The 25,903-nt window shown below is 33.5% G+C and overlaps 1 protein-coding gene across 1 annotated transcript in view; it reads left to right on the plus strand.

Annotated features, from left to right (window-relative positions):
- Positions 1-25,903, plus strand: part of Il1rapl1 (interleukin 1 receptor accessory protein like 1) — a 625,637-nt gene that overhangs the window by 210,142 nt on the left and 389,592 nt on the right. The gene's annotated exons all lie outside the window — the stretch shown is intronic.

Here is a 25,903-nt window from a genome sequence, read left to right on the forward strand (position 1 = left end):
TTATACATGTAATTATACCATTGTTTTCACTCAAATTTGTCATTTGGAGTTCTACACATGAAAGGTATGCTTGATTTTCTGCTTATTCATTTCTGCATTTTGACAAGCAGGCAGTTTTCATGTAGATGGGGAAAGGATAATGTCTTAATATGCTAGGATGTCTATAGTCTACATTTTAGATATTACTTTGTATTGTTCTAATGATTTACAGTTCAATCCACGGGTTGATAAATATGTACATTTAAAATAAACTGCAAAAATATCTCAATAAAAAGTGACTTAAAAATTATCCAAAACACTACTTTTAAAATGTTAAGATAAAAAAGTTTTATTTAAAAATAATCTCGTTTCTTCAAGCCCCACTCAATGCCTGTAGAAACAAGCACAGTGAACTAGTTTTTAAAATAAGCTTAAAAAGCAGTTTCCATATACCTATAGCTTTAGTGACTAGACATTATAGCAGAAAATTTCATCACTGTCGTATCTTAGGTCCTCTTATTTCTGCTGTCATTCTATTGTGCTGGACCAACGTCTCACCCTATCACTGCATTAACACCAATATGATTATGTAGCTTTGTCAGATTTTAGTTATTAATTTGATATAATCTCAACACTACTAATTTTTCTTTTTTGGCATTTCATTCTGTTTCATCTCATTGTTATCAGAAAATCAAAATGCATAAAAATCATATAAAACAAGGACAATGGCACGGGGTTTTGATCCTAGTTCATGTTCTGGCTTGGTGGGAGCCTAGCCAGTTTGGATGTTCACCTTCCTAGACATGGACGGAGGGGGGAGGACCTTGGACTTTTCACAGGGCAGGGAACCCTGACTGCTCTTTGGATTGGAGAGGGAGGGGGAGAGGAGTGGGGGTAGGGGGAGATGGGTGGGAGGAGGGGGAGGGAAATGGGAGGCTGGGAGGAGGCGGAAACTTTTTTTTTCCTTTTCTCAATAAAAAAAATAAAAAAAAACCACGATGCTCTGAAAGCATGAATACCTTGAACTGTCACACTCAGACCCATACACCATCAAGATCATTTGTGGTATCAAAAAAACAGCTACCTGCATCACTCTGCTCTGATGTGCTTTTATCCACCACGTTGTAGCCCTGCTCAAGTACGAGGACTTCCAGGAACCTCAAAAGATTTTACTATTTTTAATCAAATATTAAGTCAGTTTTCAGGTTTATCTAGTACTTAAAGTCTGCTCTATATTCTTCATTGCTTAATAATATTCAAATGATAAATAATTTAATCTCAATACACTAATCTCTTAAAAATGTTTTGTCCTAAAAAAAATATTCTGTCCTGCTCTCTCTTTTTGTCTCTTTCCAATTAATACAAGTTAATTTTACTGCACTTTCCAGTATTTTATATGTCTTCTTTTTTCTAAAAGAAATAAAGCAGAAAGTCGACTTATTGTTAATTTACAATATTAACATTATCTAATTAAATTATTATGTCTATATAAAAGAAGTACATAGCAGTTATGTGGGTGCTATGGCATTTATCAGTCTCCATGCTTTCTAGACTAAATCGACCATTCATTCAGACTTGTAATGCATGCCCATGGCTGTCTAAAACGATTGCCATGACAAACTAATACTCTGTTACAGCATAACTGCTGTTACTCCATATCTAGAGAGCCACTGAGCTTAGTTAACCACGGCAGTATTAAATGTGAATCCTTGTCCAATGGAGTTAATCACAGAAAAACATGAAGATTCCATTTTCCATGACATGATTCTTTGGTCACTCTGATTTTCTCCAAAAACTATGCATACTGAAAAGAATTCAGAGCCTGTTGTATTTCTTCTTATGGTCCATTTTCATTAAAGTGTGCATTTATTGAACTACATGTCTAGCAGCAAGCATGATACATGTATAACAATTTTAATTTATAAATACAATTCTTAAAACTCATATACAGATACACACAGAAAAAGAGAGAGAGAGAAAGGAAGGAAGGAAGAAGGAGCATAAATGTTGAAACTTCCATTAATCTACAAGTCCCTGTAATGACAATATTCAAGTATCTAGTACACTTAAGAAGAAATAATCAATATTTTTTAATACTGAAAATTTTTTTATCTAGTCATTAAAAAAATACCTAATCTAGCTGGGCAGTGGTGGCGCACGCCTTTAATCCCAGCACTCAGGAGGCAGAGGCAGGCGAATATCTGTGAGTTCGAGGCACAGCCTCGTCTATAAGAGCTAGTTCCAGGAAAGGTTCCAAAGCTACAGAGAAACCTTGCCTCAAAAACCAAAAACAAAACCCTAATCTCTATTAATTCTTGTTGTAAATAGCAATTTCTCACACTTAAACTGTTATAATGGATTTTTAAATCAATTATAAATATCCATTTTTACCCCTTCAGGTGTCATTTTTTTTCTTTCTTTCTTTTCTTTTCTTTTTGGTGGTTTTTTGAGACAGAATTTCTCTGTGTAACTGTAAAAGGTATCCTGCTTTTCTAACGTTCTACCTGATTTTCTATGGCAGTTAAATTAACTAGCGACATTACTTCTTCTAGTTGTGGAGTTTACAAAGAGGAATCATTCTTGTTTCTTTGGTAAATTTCCATCAAATGTATACAAAGGAAGAAAATTATTTCTAACTCCCCTCAACTTCTGTTGTATTTTTTTCATATGCTGTTTCATCCAGATAGCCTGTCTTTCCTTTCTCTCATGGTTGAAAAAAAGAGATGTTTGTGGGAAAAAAAAAAAAACCCTCTCTGATGAATATAAAATATATATCTCAACAATTATATACCATAATCTCTCTTGTGATAAACATGTCAGCATTAAAAAGGTGTGAGTTACCAAATGATTTTTAAATATATAATGCGGCACTGTGCTTTAAGTATATGCTTTCTAATTTAAGTTCAATTTTACATACTGAGAATATTTTCCTTCAGAATATCACTGAAATATTTCCATGGTCACATTTATGTAAGTTAACTGAACCATGTCATAAATATCTACTACATATTTTTGAATTCTTTATTTTGCATTGAGTTATATTTGTGTGCATCTACACATACGCATACACATACATACATACATATATACATACATACATACATACACACATATATACATATTTCTTAAATTTCTTGGGGCATATATTATGACCTTCCATCTTTAAATTCCACAGCATATGTAATTTTAATATGTATCATAATTATACACAACTAATATGTAAACTTAGCTGTTTTAGTTGATAGGTTATCTTATTGATTTATCTTGAAAGTACTCTTATAAATTTCCACTTGCACACTAACAAATTTATTTCCTGAGCTATTTTCCCAGCTTCTATATAACCATGTTGGAGGTATTTTCTATGTAGTATATTCTTAATGATATTAAATCACAAAATCAATATTTTTCAAGTGCTTCTTTGGCTCTGATAACTGTTCAAGAGAAAAATATTGTCATTCAACCTAAGCAGTGAAACCTATTTGATTATGTTGTGTTAATCAATTCACAGTGATAATTCAAGATTTAGACCCTGCTTTTTATTAACTAAGGGGAGCAACCATTAAAATATAAAGGAAACATACTCTACATGGCATACTACTAAGAAAAACTAAAATAAAATAGAATCTAGGTCATTTTAAAGAAAACATCAATAAACTGTGAATATCAGTATATTATGATAATATTATGTAGAGATATCTGTTTTCATTCTATAAATGAAATTCAAAGATGAGAAATTATTCATGACATATCTATTTAATTTAGATTCATTTATATTTTTTTCAGGAGAAAATAAGCAATATACCATGATGAAAAACTTTGCCAATGTATAATATTGGGATAAAAGATAAAGTAATGTTGGCCAAAAATGTGAAAGTCTGACATATGTATGCAGGAATAGTTAATAAAATGATAATGAATAAAATGTTAGTGGTGAGGATATTAAAAATACTTAGGTAGGATAATATTCCAATATATCATTGGGGAAGCAAATTAATATTTCTTGGTAGAAGGCTGTGTTATAAGATCTGATACCAGAAAATGTTTCTCAAGGATTTAAGGTTTTCTTCTTAAATCATGAATATCTTTTTAAGTGAGGAATTTTGAGTCAAATACTGAAATCTCTCAGACTAATGGACAAAGTAGTTTCCAGTGTAAAATGGCTGTCCTGTGTATGTATAAAGTTTTATACATACATATTTTCATGTGTATTATATGTAGTTTAGGAGGATGTGAATTATTGAATGAGACCAAGCGAATATGTACACTCTATGGATACATATTTTTTTCTAATTATCTGAAGGCCCTTTGTAAATTGGAATTTGAAACAGACATGAATTTCCTCACGATCATATGGATTTATAGAGTTTTTTTTTGCTAAGTATAACACAACTGTAGGAAGAAAAACAAAAGTTCAAATTAGTATTTTTCAAAAGTCTTTTGTATAAATACTTTCTAGGCATTATCAGATGTACTAAACACAGTATTTTATTCCATCTTTTATTGAATCATTAATTAAGGACTATGTCCACCAGAACTAGACAGTAAATCAAAACATAACAGAGCATGTGATGATAGAATCTGAAGTATTAAGATGAAAAGAAATCAAATCCAAATAAAAAAGATGAAAAGATCATAACTGTTAGAAAAAATTAGTGAAAACATGGAATACAAATAGATATAGAAATAAAAGTAAAGATTGTGAGTCAAACTTATAGAAAATGGTTCAAATGCTATAAACTCTAATATAATGAAATAGCTTACTATACATTGAATCTTCCACCTAGAAAACATCTATGTAAATCATTAGAAGTAGAAGGTAGTGAATATTTCTTTCAGTTAGAGAATATAATAAGTCCATTAGGGATGACAGCTATCTGCGTCAAAATAATTTAATTGTAACACCCAGTCTCTGCTCTAATGCAAAATTAAATGCTTATCTGCAGGGTTTATTTTTCAGTGTTTGCTTGACAAAGGCAGAGTTAGCAGTTAAATATTACTCTAGTATATTATATATTAACTGTGCAATAAATCAGCTTATTACAAATTAAGTATTTTTCCTTACTTGTAGTAAAATATTGCAACAAATACTGGATCCTGAAGGTGGATGCTTAAAAGAAATCCCACACTGACTCAGAATTTAGGACAATAGACAGTTATTTATTAAGGGGTAGACTCACAAATCAGAATCTTCTAGTGGAATGGAGAACAGAAACTGAATCCCACAGCTGGAAAAAAGACTGGATGCATATTTTACATCAGCATAAATAGTATAAGAGGCCACGCCCCAGTGGACGGTCAACATGAAAGCTATTGGCTGTATGATTCCCTACAACACTCCCCCACTTTGTTTGAATAAGAGAGTTCTAAGCCTAACACAAAATTATATACAATAAAAGCAAATATGTTCAATAATTATCGTATCCTAATGTGTTTAAGTCTTGTATAATAAATAACTTGGCCAAGTCATGAGAGGAAAGTAATTACAACTATCTAGTCTTCAACCCCATCAAAGATCTGAAAAGGTAAATAATATTACTTAAGTAAGCAGGAAGTGCAATTAAGCAACTTCCAAATGTGCAAAAAATGACAGAGACACCTGGCTACCTGGGCAATCACCCAAATTCTCATTTGCAACGTTAAAGCAACCAACTGTGGCTAAGGCCTAAAGTAACTGACAGACCATTTTCAGAGGCAGAAAATTTTTCAAAGCAATCTTACCCTGTATTGGCAAGATTTGAAAATCCTGCTTATCCATTTCCGGATACCATGTACCTTGTTAGTGGTTGAGGCATGGGCAGGTCCCTGCCCAAAAGCCAGTTTTGCCAAGAAGAACACAAGCTCCAAGTGGAGCGTCTTCAGTGCTCAACATTCTCTTGGAAATAGATCTGTGCTGCCAGGAGCAATTGTGTCTCATGTCATCAGAACCCTAAGTTATTTAAATGTCATATTCTACAGTTCTTTGAAGTGGTTGAAGATTATCTATCTATGCAGAATGTAATCTCTATGTATCTAAAGAACCTCATTAGTCTGACATTAAGTATGACAAACATATATGACTATTGATCTATAATTCTTAATACCTATATAACTTAAAGTCTAAGACTTCATATTAGAATATTATACAACAAACAACTGTGCAGCAAATGAGGACAATGACCTCAAAATAGAAACAATGTAAAAGTATCTTGATCAGAGGTAGAAATGTACATTGCAATATGATAAATACATCCTAAAATTGTATCAACATACACAAATGATTTAAGCAGATGTAGAAGCATGCATGCACACAATATGACAAAATAACTTTGCCTAGGTATACAAATATGGTGGATGAAACTAGGAATATATTCAATATAATTTAAGTTTGTATCAATATACAATAATCTATACCAATATAAATTACCTATAAATAATAGCTCACAAGTATCCATTCTATTACTCACTATTATTATTAGTGTGAGTAAGCTCACACTAATCTATTATCCCATCCAGTTTTCCCTTTTTTTCAAAGAGATCCCTGAGTACCAAATTTCCCTCCCAACCCCCAACCCTATACTAATTATAATCAACCTCTAAATGATGTCCTTAACTCTGAGGACAAACTTTGTTGGGAGAGGGGACGTCATCTTCTAGAATTACTTCTAGCTGTCATGGGGGCAATGTCCTTTCTATGGGATTCTGTGGAAGTAAAATGATGGCTAAGTTCCAAGATTACTGTCTGGTATAATTGCAAATAGTCTCTGTGTATTCGGTAGGGTTTTTGTTTTTGTTTTGTTTTATTTTTTGAGGTTCCTATTTGGAATTCTGTCCTGAACATTGTAAAAAGAATGCACCATTTCAGCTAACCAAGGTGGAACCATCTTGAGAAGCTGGTACCCTAAACAGGTCTTATAGTAGTGCTATTAGCATCATGACATCATGACGTCATATCGAACATATAGAGTTGTTGCTGTGAGACTCCATCTTCTTCCTGGAAACGTCACAAATTACTGCAGGAAAATTCATTGCTCATTGTGTAAAACTTAAATATTATTTATATAGACATATACAGACATATATATTCAATGAAAGGTGCGATAGAGACAAAAATAGATACGAAGAAAAGTAAAGTTTTTTCTAAATGCTTTTTTCTTTCTGTCCTATATCATGGCTTGTGACATGAGACAGAAACTCTGAATTTTTATTTTAACAATATACTTAGATTTAGAGACGAACAGAGCTATTGTCCAACTCCAAAACCAGCTCTATATGTGCATATGTGTGTGTGTGTGTGTGTGTGTGTGTGTCTGTGTCTGTGTGTGTCTGTGTGTTTAAATGTATTTGTATCAGTTACCTGACCTCATAAATCTTATTCCTTTTTCTCGATGATCCTTAGTGGATGTTATTTTTCCATCTGTCAGCATTCAAACATCCATGGTCTTTTGAACTTTTGAAGATGATTATTTACCTGGAAAGACAAGAACAGAACCCTGCCCCAACCCTTATGAGATTTTCTTACCATCTATGGTTGTCAACATTGTGGATGAGCTGTCATTTCTCTTTTTCTAGAGGTTTCTCCAAACTGAATCTTTATTAATTTTGTGGTATCCATTGCTTTTCTTCTCCTGTGGAAACAAAAGCAAACCCCCTTCCCCAATGTAGCACATCTCCTGGCTTCCATTGTGAAGTCAGCACAACCTTGAAAATAAACCAGATGATTAAATTCAGAAGACTTTTCTATTATCCAATGTCTCTCTGCTGCTGTCCTTTTTTATTAGCGTTAAAAAATTCAAGGTTAATAAAGCATTGTGTAATCTATTTCTAGTGGCATCTTCCATCCCTTTCTGTTGTTTAACATATCCTTTATAGTTTAATTTGATCTTTCTACAACTGCCTGACCTGTAGAACTGTGATATACCTGTAAAATGCTTAATATTATAATAAGCAAAAACTGTTTTATTTTCTTAGAGACATAAGATGGACCATTATCTGTCTTTATTTGTACAGGTATAACCATGATGGCCATAACTTCTAATAAATGGGTGATTACTGAATCAGCATTTTCTGAGATTAAAGCAGTTGTCCATTGAAAACCTGTATAAGTGTCAATGGTGTGGCGTACATATATTAATTTTCCAAATTCTGCAAAGTGAAACACATCCATCTGCCAGATTTAATTCCTTTGAGTAACCTTTGAGTTAGTCCCTGCAGGTAGAAGTGTTTGGTTATAGAAAGAGCAAGTAAGACATCTCTTTATAATCTCCTTAGCTTGCTACCATGTAACAGGAAACTCTTTCTTTAAACCTTTGCTAGTAACATGACGTTTTTTATGCAATTTTGAGGTCTGCAACATGCTTCCAATTAATAATTTATCAATTTCTACATTACCTTGTGCTAGAGGACCTGGCAGACCCATATGTGATCAGATGTGTGTTATGTATACAGGACAAAGCCTATTACTGATTATGTCTTGCACCTGGATAAATAATGAAGTCAATTATGTATCATGTGGTATAAATTCAGTGGTTTCAATATGCAAGATAATTCTTTCTGCATATTGTGTATCAGTAACTATATTAAGAGGTTCTTTAAAATCCCTTAGCACCATGAGAATAGCATATAAATCTGCCTTCTGGACAGAATTATAAGTACTTTGTTACACCTTACTCAGTTCATCTGATTTGTTACCTGCTTTCCCTGATTTAATTGCATCAGTATAAAATGTACAGGCTCCAGTTATTGGAGCATCACATACAATTCAGGGAAGAATTCAAAAAGTTCTCTTTATATGGTTAAGTCTATGCTTTGGGGATAATTGCTATTAATTTCTCCCGCAAAAATTAGCACCAGCTCTTTGGCACGGCTCATGGTCTTCCCATAACTTTTTTTTTATTTCATCCATAATGAAAGGCACTATAATCTCTGCTAGGTCTATACCTGTTAATTGACAAAGTCTCATTTTTCCTTTTATAGTTAATTCAGAGACATTTCCACATAAGTTTTCAGTTTTTTACTTGGTTTATATGGTAAAAAAGATCAATTCTAAGATAATATCATCTCTCTGCATTAAAAATTCTGTAGGAGAAATTCTGGAAGGCAATATAACTAGAATACAACTAAGATTTGAATTCACCCTATCCACATGTTCCTCCTGTAATTTCTCCTCAACAATTTTCAATTCCTTTTCTGCTTCAGCTGGTAATTCTCTGGGACTATTGAAGTCTTTATCAACATCTAAGGTTTTGTTTAAATGAATTATTAGATAGCCGGTTGTAGACTGGAAACATCTCCTAACAATCTTTGAAAGCCATTAGGAGTCTACAGCAGTCTCTTCTAATTTGAACTTTTTTGTGTTCTAATTTTCTGCAAAGCTATTTTATAACCTAGGTAATTTTTTTTTTCAGGAGCAAATTGTAATCCCCATTTTGACAAAACTTTCTTTACTTATTCACACATTCTTTCTAAAGTATCTATGTTTAAATTAGATAGCAAAATGCCATCCATGTAATGGTAAATTACATTCTTAGGAAATTGCTTACATATTATTTCCCATGGCTGGATGACAAAGTATTGGCACAGGGTGGGGCTATTGAGCATCCCATTTGGGAGGATGGTCTATTGATATCTCCTTGTAGGCTGAGAATTATTATAGGTAGGCACTGTGAAGTCAAATTTCCTCTATCCTTTTCTTGTAAAGATATAGAGAAAAAAACATCAAATCAATAACTATAAGAGGCCATCCTTTTGTTAATAGAGAAAGCAGAGGAATTCCAGATTGTAGAGGGCCCATAGGTTGAATTAACTTATTGGCATCTCTTAGATCTGTCATCATTTTCCACTTACCAGATTTCTATTTAACAACAAATACAGGAGAATTCTGAGAGCTGATAAATTCTTCAATATTGTGAGCATCAAGTTGCTCTTGTACCAGCTGTTCTAATGCCTGCAACTTTTCTTTAGCTAGAGTCCACTGTTTAACCCATATTGGTTCCTCAGTTAAGCAATTGAAAGGTAAGGCTGTTGGTACCTCTAAATGTTTGCTAGCTGCTTTATGTTCTTGTACAGCCTGAATGGCTAGTGACTTTTGTATATAGTACCTTATAATATCCTTCTGAGAATTATGAGTTCCTGGGACAGGAGGAATGTTAATCTGGGTATTCCATTGCTGCAGCAGGTCATGACCCCATAAATTTACTGCAATAGTAGCCACATATGACCTCAGCTTCCCTCTTTGACCTTCTAGCCCAACACAGTCAACCCATCTCTTTCTTTGTTTAACTTGAGATATGGGTCCAATTCCTAGTAATTGAACATCTGCCTCTTGAAGAGACCAATTTGGATGCCAAGATTCTGGAGTAAAGATACTCACTTCTGCACCTGTGTCTATCAAACCAACAATTACAATGCAATTTATATGCACTCTTAAATTTGATCATTTATAGACATCTGCCAGAATATACATTTCCTATTTTCTACTGGAATTTTTGACTTATCCTCCATGTTTATACCATCATCTAGAACAGTATGGTCTTTTAAGAAGGTTCTAGATTGTTTAATTTTCCTAGTGAGACATGTCCTCCACAATGACTGGGAATGACTGGGCCACTTTCGGCTTGGGGAGTCTGTGAGAGGCCCCTCAAGGAGTTTCCCGATGGTATTGGGTTGCCTTTTCTGTATTTCGTTTATCTGCATTCATTGATCCAATGTAAGCCTTTGCCACACCTTCTACATACACCTGAAGGCTTAGTCCTCCTATTCTTGCCATTCCCAAAGGAGATATTATTCCTAGGAATTCCATGTCTACAATCCTTTCACAGATTTCCTATTCTAACACAATTAAAACATTTGGCATTTTGATGTCTCCTCATTCCTTTGGAAATTGCTTCTCTACCCAAGATTCAGTATCATAGTTAAATGTCTCAATGCTCATTGTTTGCAGGATCCATTCATCCATAGATATTGATTTAGCCTTTAAAGGCCCAAGTATCTTTTTGCATTCTAAGTTGGTATTTTCAAAATCCAGAGATTCAATAAGTACTCATCTAGTATCTGAGTCTGTTACTCCTATTTGTATAGCCTTAGTTAATCTGTGTAAAAAGTCACTAAAGGGTTCTCTCTGGCCTTGTTTAAACCTGGTATATGATTTAATTTGTTTTCCAGGTTTTTGAATCCTGTCACAAGCATTTAATGCTGCATTGTGGCATAGGGACAAAATCTGTTCATCATAAAGAGCTTGAACCTGTGGGTCAGCATAAGTGCCTTCACCAAGAATTTGATCTTGGGAAGTCTCAGGCTTTTGCTTTTCCTTGTTGTTCCAAAATTTTTCTATCTTCTATGAAATAACTTCTAAAAAATCAATAGTGGCCCATGATCCAGGACTGCTGAAACTACCTGAAGCCAGTCAAGTGGTGATACTTTGATGATAGAAGCCCAAGTCATCTCCATAACAAATGCAGAATGCAAGACATAAGTTACAACAGCTTGCTTAATTTCTTTTAGATAATTCATTCCTATAGGTATCATCTACCTTCTTTGGATCCTTTTGGGTTTTTAGAACTTGGTGCTTTATCAGAGTAGACTATAGGGTAGGAAGATTAAAAAAAAAAAAAAAACCCTGGGTAAGTCATCTCTGACAGCTACTGGCAATGTTGAATCCTGTCCTTGTGCCTTCTTTTCCTGTTTATCAGCTTCAATAATTTCTTCAATTATTTCAAATATTTTTACTATTGTCTTTTGTAAAGCCTGAGTGTCCTGGCCTGTATATATTTCTAATAATTTCATTGAGCCACTTATCCTCTGGTCCTCATTCTGCACATGTTATTCCAAGATCTGAAGTTTCTCCTTTAAAGATAACACCTCATCCTTGGACATTACTTGGATAGAGTACAGATTGCCATCCTGAAGAGATACTCTATCTGCTAACTTATTATAACTTTTTAACAAATTTTGATTGTCAAATTCAATGGTATGAATTCTTTCAGATAATTTCTTAGTACCCTTAGGTATGGATTCAATTTTGTCTGTCAAATTAGTGTTATCCTTTTTAATAGTACTAATTTTTTTCATGTAACTTGATTTTTGACAGTATTAATCCTGTCAACTAGCTGTTCATTATTAGTTTGTAAAAACTGTAACATTCCTTAAAGTGCCACATAATTTCTTAGTTATAGAATATGAAGAAAAAACCGAGTCCCAATACCCAATAAATTGAAGTATCACCATAACCACGTAAGCCTCGCATAATACAATCAATAGTGTTATCAAAAAAATTACTAAAAGGTTCAATATTAAGGTAGTCTGCCATATTGATTTATTAATTAGCTGGTATGTGATCCAGTAAACTGTAATCTTTATTGTCCAGCAGATGTTGTGGTTGCAGAGTCGTGGTGGCAAAAGGAACAGTCCTGAGCCACTTTAAATTCCCACCTTGGTACTGGTTAAATACTGAGAAATATGCCTTGCTTGACAAATTTAAAGCAGTTTTAATCAATTCCATACATGGAGCAAGAAACACAGAACACATGGGCAGGGAGCAGAAACCAGAAGCTGTACAAGTCACCATGCAGCAAGGAACCATGCCAGGGAATGCAGCAGTCATGTGTGCACTTGGGAAATTTCCAAGTTGAAGCATGCAGTAAGCTCCACTGTGGCAGTGGTTCTACAAAAAACCACTTAGATAAAAACAAGCCAAACAGGCAGGGTTAGGAGACTTTCTGGGCCATGGACCAGGTAGGCCCTTAGGCCATCCACCCAGTAGGTGTGGAGTCTGAATCCATGTGGGCACCAGATGAAGATGGATGCTTAAAAGAAATCCACACTAGCTCAGAATTGCGAATAATAGATGGTTATTTATTTAGGGGTAGACTCACAAATCAGAATCCTTTGCTGGAATGGAAAACAGAAACCGAATCCCACAGCTGGAAAAGAGGCCGGGTGCATGCTTTACATTGGCATAAATAGTTTAAGATGCCATGCCCCAGTGGGCAGTTAACTTAAAAGTTTTTGGTTCTTTGATTTCCTACAGAAAGATCCTTTGTAAATATTTATTTTATTGCTTCTAATTATGAGTATGTGTGAGAGGGTGTTCACTGAGGCAATAAGAGGGCATTATATTCCTTGTTCTGGAGTTGCAGGCACTTATGAGCAGCCTGAGGTGGGTGCTGAGAAGATAATTTCTTTCCTCTGAGAGAGTAGCAAGCACTCAACAAGTAAGCCACCTTTCTAGCCCAGTACTAGATGCTTTCAAATGACAGAAAACTGTAAGATTAGATTTTTTGATCATTCGTTGGGTTTTATAATTACATTAGAATGATAGAAAATAGGCGGGCGGTGGTGGCGCAAGCCTTTAATTCCAGCACTCGGGAGGCAGAGGCAGGTGGATCTCTGTGAGTTTGAGACCAGCCTGGTCTACAAAAGCTAGCTCCAGGACAGGCTCCAAAGCTACAGAGAAACCCTGTCTCGAAAAACCAAAAAAAAAAAGATAGAAAATATTATCACAATAAATTTCTAACAAAATGAAAAGCCCATAGTGTGATAAATCACTAGATTTTATTCTACAGACATTTACTAAATGAAGAAATTATCATTTATTTTCTCTCCAATTATCCAGCATAATGTCTTTCCCAAAATAATGATTGAATAAATATCTAATGGAATACAAACTATGGAAGAGTTGAGAAGAGATGGGCCCTCCAAGATGGAGGACAAGTATATTTGGAGTTATCCTGGGAAAGAGTGATTTAAAATTTCAATTTCATATGATATACTCATATGATATATGAGATGCTAACAAGGCAGTTGAGGAGATAATTCTAGGAATAGAATAATCAAAGACAAGACCTGCCAACAATGGCTTAAGTGACAACTCAGAAAAACTTGATAATGGACCATATCATTTCTCATGTACTCAGTTTAGTATAGACCAAGAGAAGCACAGATAAAGGCTCTGGCTGTCCTCCTTGTTATTTTAAACATCTTACTTTCTAATAATTTATATCATGTATCTATATCATGAATTTATATCGTGACCTACAAGTCAATGCAAATCTGTTCCTATTTTGAGATTAGTTTCAACAATTAAAAAGTTGAATTTCCTTTTATTTGTCCTAAAATGTTTACTCTCAAACTTGAAGGAATTTCAAATTCAGTTTTTGATAATTCTTATAACATTTCACACCATGGTTAATAACTCAGAAGCACACTCCACATAGTTTTTGGTCATTTGAACTTGAACTACATTTCTTTGGTTTTTTTTTTCTGGCTTCAGATCTTGAAGTGTAGCAAGCAGAACTGTGCTGAGTATTTCAACTACAGGTTTTTTTTTTCTATCATTATTAGATTGGCTTTTACTACACCATAACTGGAAGCAGTCAATCTAGTGTTTCTAGGACTCTAAAATCTCTTTTGTCTAACCAAAAGACCCACTTCTTGATCTCCCCCTCTCCCTGCAGTGAAGAACTGTGTACATTCCTCCCTTCGTTGGCAACTCCCAACTTCCTTGGCAACTCCCAACTTGAGTTGATGTCTTCTCATCTCCCTGTGCAAATCGTGTTATGATTTGATGCTCCCACTATTTTCTGTCTTAGTTCTATAAAGTGTCTTCAATATCATGAACAGAATCAAACTGACCATAATCAAATACTCTTGGTCCTCAAGTGTAGAAATCAGATGGAATATTTGCATCAACAATAAGACCCTAACAACCAAATTTCAAATGACAACCTTCAGACCTGGTGTTCACCATGTTCCTGACAAACAGAAAGTATTAATGGGTGTAGTTTGTTGTACTAATAGGGTCTGCATGATTCTCAGCCAGCATGGAAAACTGGTTCAGCAGATTTTCTCTGACTTAGGAGCAGCTCACATTTATCCATACCAGAAAACACTTATTTGAAAAAAATCATAATAACTGTGAAACAACTTCTTAGTGATAGTTCATGTTGATTTTCTTGAAATTCCAGGACAGATAAATGAATTGTAATGAAACTATTCAATGTTTTACATCAGTTTACTTTTTCATTTATATATACCAACAGAATTACATTAACTTAATTTTATTGAAATATATAACCACATTTAATATATTTTTTCTCTTACAACCATGTTTATTTCTACATATGAATTATAGAGACCAATTGTTACCTGATTTTTGTTTTTACGATCATTTTTAGTTTTTAATATTGATTAACTTTATATGCTACAAATATTATTTTGTAAAATAAAACATTTCAAGAGACAATTATTAAAAGTAACATAAGAATCAGAAGAGCTTTATGCAAAATTATTTTAAATTTCATATATATTCTAGAGAAATATCATGTCTACTATATTAACATGCCAACTTATCACTATTACTTCATGCAAACTTCACCTCTTGTTTCAATTGCAAATAATTGACTTCATAGAAACAAATACTGTGACAGGCCTTAGTTAATACATAGACCTATAATATAAAAGCTATATAAATTTAGAACATATGATACGTTTTAACAAGTAACAGATCATTGTAAGGATGAATTCACTCAAAAGCTTTCTTTTCATGAGAGAGAGAGAAAGAGAGAAAGAGACAGAGAGAGGAAATACAATCTACATCAAATATTCTATGTACTCCTCATCCTCTGATGAGATAAGTTCAAATAGTTTAAGACTGAACTTGGCATACGTGTTTTCATCAGCCTTGGAAAATGTGTTCTGCTTCATTTCTTTTCACTTCTTACTTTCCTGCAAGATTTCTGGTTAGCAATCCATGCAGACCATAATTATCTCCTGGACTTTAAAGCATGAATTTTTCACTTTGAATAGAAATGTATTTTATAGTACCACTTATGAGTTTATCATCCAAAATTACGTAATAAAAATTGTGTGCAGAGATCAACGGTGTAAAGGAATAACTTGAATTAAGAAAAAAGCTAACACATTCTTGCATTGCTTGCAACCCTAAGTTTTATTTTCTTATTCATTTTGTTCCCATGATTCAGGTCAACTATCTGNATATATGATTGGAAGCCTCTGGTAAAAAGGTTTCCATTAAATTATGTGACTCGGAAGCCAGCCTGGACTAGAAGAGATAGTTCCAAGACAAGCTACAAAGAAACCCTGTCTAGAAAAAACAAAATTATTTGTGTGTGTTTGTGTGTGTTATGCCCTCAATATCTTGGCTACTTCCTGGCATTGTTAAAAACACTTGGTGAGAAGGAGAACACTATCACAATGTTTGAGCCAAGTTTGCAGCAAGTTTTATTAAATACTGGCAAGGACAATGGCCATTGGTCTAGTTCCTTCCCAGGATGTCCAGAGTACAGTACTGAATTACATTAGTTAGAAACTAATAAAGGCAAATTTCAAAGGCTATGTGTGTCCCACGTTTATCCAATCATGGGCAAGCATACATCCTGATCTAACTCTTGCCTACATACTTCCCACCTATGTGTGATCAAGTTTAGGTTCATATGTGAAGTTGAAGTAACCAAGCTTGTTTACTGAAGGAAAAAAAAAGAAAACTGCGCTTTTGGGCCTGTTATCTTACATGACCAAAAGCACCCAGCATTCCAGGAAGTTGCCCATCCTTCGGTAAATTGGGCTTGCCTGTTAGAGGTTTATACCTGCACACACACACATACAAATAATTTTGAAATAAATCTATATAATATCACTTTAGAATTTACATGATACTAATTTTAACCACTGTATCTAAGCAAACACCTATTTGCATAACTATAAAAGGGATAGCATGGTAGATTAAAAGTAAAGTATTAAGAGTTAAAAGAGATCTGTAATTCAACCATACATTTATTGGATTAACTCTAATTGATGTTGGTAAAGTTGCTTATTGCTTTGTATCTTTCCCATCTGTATAGTGGGTATAATTAATAGTAATTTATCAAAGATATCATTAAAATTAAAATGCTATGTTTTGATTGCTTATCATAAACATGTGCTGGCATTTAAAACACATAGGCTTACAAGCATTCTAAAATGTCGAGGTTATATATACATATGTATAATATATATACATATGCACTAAATTGTATCCTCTTAAGATTAATAGTAGTAAATTATAGTACTCAAATATTACCATATTTAAAAATGAAGATTTTTGATAAATGATTAGTGGCATTTTAGTGAGGAGCTATTCTAGTTTGATTGCTGTCCTTATAAGAATGCAGAATTAAAACACATAGATACCAAGCATGTTCATAGGAATGTCTGTATGAAGACACGACAGAAGTGTAACCACATGCAAGTGAGAAGAACCCCCTGAAACAAAGAAATTTACCGAAACTTTCATATACCACAACGGTTGAAAAGAAATTGTAGCTTAAGCTTTCTAGCCTGTGCTAACCTGTTCTTAGGGCTATAACAATGTCGTTATCTCTCTCTCTCTCTCTCTCTCTCTCTCTCTCTCTCTCTCTCTCATCTATCTATCATGTCTATCACAATTTACTTATGACTCTTGAAAGAAGTCATGGCAGAGGTATCTTTTTTTTTTACTATTCTCTTTGGGATATTAACTTTCAACATGAATGTGTCATAAATGTAGTTTACCTAAAATATTTGAGTTTATCTTTTGCCAATGAATTTGCCAATGAATTCTTTAAGCTACTAAAAGTATATTCTGGCTGGGCGGTGGTGGTGCACGCCTTTAATCCCAGCACTCGGGAGGCAGAGGCAGGTGGATCTCTGTGAGTTCGAGGCCAGCCTGGTCTACACCAGGACAGGCTCCAAAGCCACAGAGAAACCCTGTCTCGAAAAACCAAAAAAAAAAAAAGTATATTCTGTGGCCTGGCGGTGGTGGCACATGCCTTTAATCCCAGCACTCGGGAGGCAGAGGCAGGCAGATTTCTCTGAGTTCAAGGCCAGCCTGGTCTAGAAGAGCTAGTTCCAGGACAGGAACCAAAAAAGCTATGGAGAAATCCTGTCTCGAAAATCAAAAAAAAATTTATATTCTGTGAAAACTTTTTCATATATATATATATACATATGTATATTTAAATAAATAAAGCCCTCTTACCTATGTTTGAACTAGATAAGATATCCAAGCACATGGATATTAATTCTATTTCATAACATCTTCAGAAAATTCTAAAAGTTTCTTCTATCAGTCTCTAGAATCTGAGACCAGTCCATTTCCTTGACCATATATTCATCGTTTCCTCTATCAACCTTTTTCGTTTTCAAAATAACCTGAAGCATATTTGTTTAAGTTATAAAAATGCCTAAATGAAAAATTGAACATGTTATTTTTGTTTTTATGGTGCTAAAATTTCTTGGTTCTGAAACCAGAGCTCACATAAAGGCCATTTATAACTTACACTTTTAACTGACCTTGTATCATGCATTTGGCCACAGGTCTGACAAAGGTGATTACTTAAGTTCTCCAATAGTCACCCAGTTTCTGCCTGATGATATTAGGTTCATTTCTTTCAGTGACATTAAAATGAAGGAATGGCATTTCTTGGCTTTGGCTTTGAAAAACATATAATCTCATTTATTTGGGAGTGACAGCTAGAACTCCCACTGTCTGATACTAGAAAACCAAAAAGAAACTGTTGGATAGCTTACTTTCCAAAACTGTTAAAAGACCACAAATATTAATAATGTTAAATTAAAAATAACCTGTTTTGATGTTGTATAGTCGCTTCTTTAAAAACAAAGTCTAAAGTTCATGTTTATACAGTGTTTGTTAAGGAAAATTTTGGTGAATTTGTTATGTTGTAAGGTTAGTGTGGTTCAGTGGAATGCTTTCTCTGGGAATGTCAATTGTCTTGATATAAGATATTTAAGTCTACAGTGTATTTGAGAAAGTCTAATAATAAATAGAAGCACTGCATTTTAACTACCAATAATTACTTCATATTAAAGAATAGAATACGTAGTTTTACACAGTTATTATCAGGAAAAAGGGGTGCCTTTAATGATCTGAAAAATCTCTATACCTATGATCCCAATAAATATTTTCTTTAAATTATTAATCACTATTACATAGGAAGGACTATTTTGTCAGTTCAAGAAATAATCTATTTTTTCCTCATCTGCAAAAGCATCAACTAAACTCTAAAACCAAAATATGTCCATGAATAAAAAATATAGCTTCCTAATTCAACAAATTAATTAAATTCTTAACACCATTTCCATTACCTCCATACATCCGTTCTAGTTTAGTCATCCAGATTACCATATTAAAAGCTTTAAGAAGCCCTGTGTAAGTCATTATTTTTAAATGTACAGGACTCTAGGGTATGTTTTACAGGTAACCTCAAGTGATATCTTGTGAAGTAAATGTTCTTTGAAACTCATTTTTAAAAATGGCCATTTGACGAAAAAAATGCAGTACAGTATTACCTATTTTTTTTATTCTGGACTTAAATTAAAAGTAATATTCATTTAGATCATTTAGTGCAGATATTAAAGACCTTATTCTTTTATGTTATTCTAAAGGGCTCTTTAATACAATCTTTCTTCTTGGGTCTCTGTTTAAAATTATATGATGGAACCAGATTCTTCAACATTATCTTCTTTCTAAAGGCTGTCACTTAATATGAAGACAGTTCACATTGTTGTAATGAATAATAAGCGAAACAGTTTATTAAACAGGTATTTGGATGTGAGGTAAGTAAAATATAACTCTCTAACAATCCTTGGGATTAATAATCTGGGTGGAAAGCTGTTTCTAAAATTCTCGCTAAGTCATTTTGAAAGTTTGTATTTAAAAATAGGCATAAGCAAAGTCAATTCCATCTTAAAAGTCACGGGCTATGACATTCTTCTTGATGAAAATTCTCAAATTTCATGTTATAGAACATCTATACTATAATGTTAGAATAATCATATTCATGCTCATCTGTCTCTCTGTATTCTGAAGAAGAGTTTTTTTTCCCCTTAATTTTTCCTTCTACAGACCTTAGATAAACAAGGGATATGCTTAGTACATGTCAAGTCAAATGATCCCTTTAGTTTTTATAGTATTAAATGTCTGGCAAATGAGATCTGAAAGGAACATCTACCCTTTGACCTTAATTTGATTTTGTTTATACAAATGTAAAGAAGAGTTAAAGCACTTGAAGTATTTTATTTCTCATGTAATGATTTAAGTTTTATTTCTCTAAATGGCACTAGTAAATGTGTGTAAAACTAGATTTCATAATCTACTTTAAGCTTCTTATTTACCAGAGAGCTCTTCAAAGCTCTCACTTTCTTTTTTGTCTGAAGATCAGATAGACATTGAATATAAGAATAAAGTTGCAGTCAAGTTTAGCTGTTTGAATGACTTCAAGAAATAGGCTAGAGAGATAGCTCAGAGAGTAAGAGCCCCTTTTGCAGAGGATCCAAGTTCAGTTCACATCATGCATTCCAGGTACTAACAACTGCCTGTAATTTAACCTCTATGGAATCCCTCAGCCTTTGCCAACTTCTGTGGACAACTGTACTCATATGCACATACACATGTATATACACAAACATATGCACATAATTTAAATAAAATAAATATTTGGAAAAAATTAACTGGAAATAGCTGAGACTATAGCTCTGATATAAAGCCCTAACCTAGCATATATGAGACCTTCAATTCAATCGCCAATACTAAAAAATTAGATAGATCAACTATAATAAATCCATATGCTAAGATATATTATAGAATATAGCTATCATTATGCTAGTGTTGAATATTCACATAATACTATAAACCATTAGTTTTAAAAAGAAAATTAAGAGGAGCACGGTGACAAACACCTATAAATATTAACCACTTGCAAGGTTCAGATAAGAATATCCTGAGTTCCAGGAGAGCATGAGCTACATAGTGAGACACGGTTCCCACATAATTTAATAATAATGGTGATGATAATAGTAATCGTAATAAAATACTAAAATATCAAAATATTTTTAAGGAAATATATTTTATCACTACAAAGATTAAAAGCTTTGTGCTAACTTTCTGCCATCTTCGTACCCATTCAATAGCTGTATTTTATCTTCTAAAGTTTTTGGTAATGATCCCTGCATATCAAAATAAATACACTCATTATTTGAAAGCAATTCAAAGAAAATGAAATTCTCTGGGATAAGTTGTATAACTGAACTTCTGTGATAATTATTTCAAAAGCAATAGAAAAGGATATTGCTATGCAGAAAAGGTAGCAGCAGAAGCCCAATGAGAAATAAAGACTATAAATGTTGAGAATATTAATGTTTGCCTTGATTCTTCAAGGAGTTCCCTAAATATTATTATCAAGTTCTTATTATCAACAAATTGTATTGTGGATGAAGCTTCTTTAAAATGGATATTTATCACCCTGGAAAACTTGTATTGGGATTTTTTTTTTCTAGAAAAGAGAATTGATATTTACATGTAGGATTTTATTCATAAATTTATAGTGAAATAGTAAGGGTCTCTTTTATTTGAAAAGTTTTAACAAAAAATAAAGCAGACAAAATTATTTCCTCTAATAATAGAAAATGTGTTTTGTATTTGTGTGTTTTCAAGGTAAAAGAATACTTTTGAGGGAATTTTTAATATATTTGATAAAACTTTACTACTTTAAGTATAAAGTAAACTTTAAAGTTCTTTATCTTTTCATTGTCATGACAACATTTGAAGAATAAAAACAAATTTGAAACGTTTTTTCAGCTTATCAAAAGTATTTAAGATATTCAGGTGGCCATTTAAAAAACATGACACACAAACTCATTCATTATAAAACAGTTTCTTCTGAGAAGCTTAAAACGTCTAGGTAATTCTACCACCTTAAAAAGAAAGGCAAGTTCTAAGCTGTAATTTCCAGTGTCATATATTTCTTTATATAAAAACTCTTATGACTGTGTAAATGGATATAATTCTCTTCAGTATAACAAGATGTATAAATTTCTCAATATAGCAAGGTATAATTTTACAACTTCCTTGAACATAATAAACTCAGTTTTCTAAAAAAACATTGCTAATTTACTATTTAAAATCCTCTTCAGTCAATGTAAAATACATATATTCCAGATTTAAATCGCAAATCATAGTCTCAGTTTAAATACATACATAATGACAAGTTTTCTTTAAAACTTTATGAAGTTCTGTTGACATTCTTCTTCACTTAGCTAAATAATGCCAGTTATAAGTTTACTACCCCCATCAGTGTAAACTCATATAAGTGGGTTAAGCACAATTAAGAGTCAAATATAAACGAAGCACAACAATTACTTAGATGTAGATGGTAGAAAAGAAAACATGGAAGAAATTGCATGTGTGTATGTTAACCAGTGTTCTGTTACTGGCATGAATTTCTGAGATTTGGTCAGTAGTGTTAACCACATTTTCATTTCATTCAAACATCACTACCATCGTACATCTAAAACTTTACACTTTGATGAATTGAAACTATAAAACCATTAAGCAATGGTTTACACTATCTGTTTTCATTAATTTCAGTCTTCTGCATAGTAAGTACAATGCCAATCTGGGCTACAAAGCACGACCCTGTTGCAAAATGAAAACAAACAAAGAAAATACTATCAAAATGGAATAATACCAAACTCAACTCAACATAGAGAAGAGACATTGCTCAAGACAGATAAGCTTCGCAAGCTATACATTTGGCAAGGGATTGAATTACAAAATATATAAGGGACCTCCAAAACACAAAAGCTTTGAAAGGTCCCAATATAAAATAGGATAATTGACTAAAGTTACTAATTCTCAATGAAAGACATATATGCCCAATAGTACATGAAAAAAAAAGCTGATCAACTTCAATAATTATCAGTGAAAAGAAAATAAAACCTCTAATGAGGTGTCACTTTCCCCTATTAAGAATGAAATCATCAAATTTCTAAAAAGAAAAAGTTTTGGAAAAGAATGTAAACTAAATGAAATCCTGGAACACTGATGGTTAAGATAATTAAGTGTACCTATTGTAGAACTAAGTATGGTAAATCTATAAAATGTTAAAGGTAGAAGTGCCATATATTCAAGAAATTCTATTTCTATGTACATATTAAAAAAATTAAGTTCAGTATGTAAAGATGTGTTCATACTATTCATTGCATCACTTTTTCTACAATACCCAGGAACTGAAAATAACCTAAGTATCTATCAAGTAATCAATAAATAAAGAAAACATGAGACATGTATACAATGGAGCACATCAACTCAAAAAATAGTAAAAGCCTAGTATTTGTGGTGAAATATTTTAAGCTAAACGTTCTGGCAGATTAATTCATCTTTGAAGTCTTTTTTATCTTTGCATAGCAGGTTTTTTTGTAAGTAAACTTTTCTTGGTCGTATAAGATACACTGTGAATACCATAAAAAATTATTCATTTCTATTACAGTATTTCTGATTTCCAGTATTCCATGCAGGTGCTCCCTTAGAATTTCTACCTTTATTTAAATTAATCACCTGGTCATACATGCTATGTCCTTTTTCCATAAGCACCATTATAGTAATCATTTTTTAGACTGTCATATATTTAACGTGTGGTGAACAATTTGGTGTCATTGCATATTCTCAGAGGTTAGATGACTACTAGCAAGAGTTGGCTCTCTCCTTCTAACATTCAGGTTTTGAGAATGGAATACTGATCATCATGTTTAAGGACAATAGTTTTTATATACTGAACAATTTTTTTCTATCCAACCATTTTAAGTTTCTTCTCTGACATTTCAAACACCCAGGTCTCTGTTTCTGGTTTTGTTTTCTCTTTAGTTTTGTGCACCTTGAACCGATTTTGAAAGTTAGGCATTTTAGATTGTACTTTTACTGGGAAGATTTAAACTAATATAGCCAGGAGATGTGCTGTGTTGGAGGCTTTCTGTAGCTGTGTTTGTTGTAATTTCATGTCGTGTTCGTCTTCATTTCTCTGGCTTCAGTCTTTCCCAAATAATCTTCAGAGGAGTATCCATCTTCTCTTCCTTTTAGCTGCTATCCACTCAAATTAGCTCTTGAACTATAGGAGAGGAAAACACTCTATATTTTAAATTAAATATTAGTTGGGTTTTTCTCTTGTTTTTGTTTGTTTGTTTGCAAATTGTGTCCCTGGGCTTTGACATTCACCTGTGTTTCTTAGACATTTTGTTTTCCCTCATAGACGACACAATAAATATAGGTGGATGATGTGGGATGTCTTTCTATATGTTGTGAATGTATGTTGCTCTCATTGGTTGATAAATAAAGCTGACCTATGGCATGGCAGGATTGAGCCAGGTGGAAAATCTAAGAAGATACAAAAAAAGAAGGGCAGAGTCAGGGAGATGCCAGCCAGCCACAGAGGAAGCAAGACATGTAAAAAGAAAATAAGGTATGCTGTGGCCACATGGCAATATTTAGGTAAATACAAATGGGTTAATTTAAATGTAAGAGCTAGCTAGTAATAAACTTTAGCCATTGACCACACATTTATAATTAATATTAAGCCTCTAAGTGGTTATTTTAAAAGTGGTCACAGGACCGGGCAAGAATAAAAGCCTTGGACTGCAAATGGCACCCACGTTTGGTGCCAGATGAAGCACCATTCTAATTGCTCTTAATAATAAGAACCCAGAGTCAGATATTAATGGGTGAAAGCTGAAATATCAGAGAAGCAGAGCAACCAGCCAATAGAGTTCTTACCTCCAAGAAATCTCAGACCAAAATGAGCTAAGATTTTATCTCTGAGCTGCCTTATCACTTCCTGTCTCTCTGTCTACAGATGTCCAAACCTTTATAGTTAACTAGTGACAAGTTCCACCCTCTGATCCTCTGATCTCCAGGCAAGCTTTATTTGTCAGAACACAAAATATAACACAACAGGTGGAGCTAGAACTCAGAAAATGCCCTTTGTGGTTCCATGATGCTCTGAAAATTTCTTCTCATCCTTCCCTGTAATATGCCTTGGTCCTGGAGAATATTCACAATTGGGTGGATTTCACTGTATTTGTTCATATTTACTCTTCGTTGCCACCTGAATTAGCAGAACAAACAGATCTATCTTGGTTCATCGCTGTGAAAAGGGTGAGGCTGGGCTACTGGAGGGGACATGCCGAACACTGTAGAATACCTAGGAATTTCTGGCTCTTCTGCTAGTCTATAGATATCCTCTAGCAAGGCAGCAAAATTACCTTTAAGGCATTACTATGAGTTTGTGACCACAGGAACCTCAGGAATCTGGCTCTGAATTTGTTAGTCTAATCATAAGTTATAGTGGGCATTTTTTTCATGACTTCACTTCTCTCATGGATCAAAGAATAGTGACTGATTTTCAGTTTGGATTTTCTTGTCAGGACTTATAAGCTGTGTATATGTTGGAGGATTTTATCTTTTATTGAAAATATATTGTTTTACATATTAATTATGATATCTCCTCCCTCTAGTACACACAATTCCTCCCCACCTTTCCTCCCATACAGAGGCACACACTTTCTGTCTCTCATTAGAAAACAGATATAAGGGATAATAATAAAATAAAATTTAAAAATTAGCATGGAACAAAAACACAGTTTGGAATAGGATAAAAAATAAGAAGAAGAAAAAGAGCCCAAGAAAAGGCACAAAAAACATATGCATATATATGCAAATATATACTCATTTGTACACTCAAGAATAGCATTAAAAAGTTGAAGTCATAAGATATACTCAATACCTGTAGGGCAAATAAATAAATATAACAACCCAGATTTTAAAGAGCCTTAACAATGTTAGGACACTGAACCTCCAAAGTTATCTTTGAGTTTATTTTCTGTTAGCCATATACTGCTGACCATGTGACCTACCCTTAAGAGGGGTTCGTTTCTCCAATGAGTCATGCTTGGAAAAAAACTAAATTTTCATTTGCTTGATTAAAAATTAGAATTAGCTTCTGGGTTATGAATGGAGGCATGTGTCTACTTCTCCTTTCAGTTCTGGGGCCCCATCTGGTAAAGATCCTTGCAGGCCTTGTTTCAGTCTCTGTGAGTTCATGTGTGAGTGGGTCCTGCTGTATTT

The sequence above is a fragment of the Alexandromys fortis genome, unplaced genomic scaffold (assembly GCF_014885135.2).
Source record: "Alexandromys fortis isolate MF-2015 unplaced genomic scaffold, M_Fortis_MF-2015_v1.1 scaffold_226, whole genome shotgun sequence".
Taxonomy (NCBI): Eukaryota; Metazoa; Chordata; class Mammalia; order Rodentia; family Cricetidae; genus Alexandromys; species Alexandromys fortis.